Below are 753 nucleotides of genomic sequence, written 5' to 3' on the forward strand. Positions count from 1 at the left end.
ATCCCTATATGGGATCCAAATGCGTGGCCCTGGTGTTATCAGCACCGCACTCTCCCGAGTGAGCCACAGGCCGGCCCTAACNTCAAAAACATGCCCTAATCCAAGATGGCTTCCTAAATAGCCCTTGCTAAAGATGGCGCCTCGGTCCCACGTCCCTCCCTTGATCTCAGCTGGCCTCTTACTCCCTTTCCCTGGAACTAAAAAGGCCCCGCCTAAGCACAAAAATGGTACACAAATTAGTCGTCTTTCTCCAGTTCTTGCCAAGAGTGGCCAGGACTTCAGCAACATTCTCCCAGATACTGCGTCTTTCCGGCCCTACAGATGCCGCCCATCTATCTCCGTAAGCTTCACCCCTGATCAAGATGGAGCGAACGGAAGAGGGGCGGCTCACAGGCGATGAGTAGGTTGGGCGGCTCGAGAGAGACACTTCCGCCCCTCACCAACATGGCCGCGGGCTGGGAGTGCGCATGAGCAGCTGTCTATGGAGATACCCGGGTTCGGGGAGGGAGAACACGATCGGGGAAAATCGGCGGCTCAGGCGGCCTGGGCAGGTGAGTGGAGGACCAGACCAGAGTCTGGACGCTGGGTGGGACAGCAAGGCAGGGCAGCTTTGCTTTTGTTTCAATTTTTCAGGTTAGGGAACTCCTGCGGAGAAAGCCTTTGTTTTGGGGGCAGGGGGCCGTGCTTGCTTCTTTGATCTCCCACCCCTCTTTGTGGGCCGAACTCGCTCCCCGCCCCCGAGCGCGCAAGTCC

General features: G+C 57.7%; 1 protein-coding gene across 2 annotated transcripts in view; it reads left to right on the top strand.

Annotated features, from left to right (window-relative positions):
• Nucleotides 1-429: 429 nt before the first annotated feature.
• The window catches only part of USF1 (upstream transcription factor 1), a 7,282-nt gene continuing 6,958 nt past the window's right edge, over nucleotides 430-753 (top strand). For both annotated transcript variants that reach the window (XM_008580231.1, XM_008580232.1), the window contains exon 1: nucleotides 430-551. The gene's annotated coding sequence lies outside the window, so the exon portion shown is untranslated. The remainder of the gene's footprint in view (nucleotides 552-753) is intronic.

Source organism: Galeopterus variegatus, unplaced genomic scaffold (assembly GCF_000696425.1).
Source record: "Galeopterus variegatus unplaced genomic scaffold, G_variegatus-3.0.2 Scaffold2044, whole genome shotgun sequence".
NCBI lineage: Eukaryota > Metazoa > Chordata > Mammalia > Dermoptera > Cynocephalidae > Galeopterus > Galeopterus variegatus.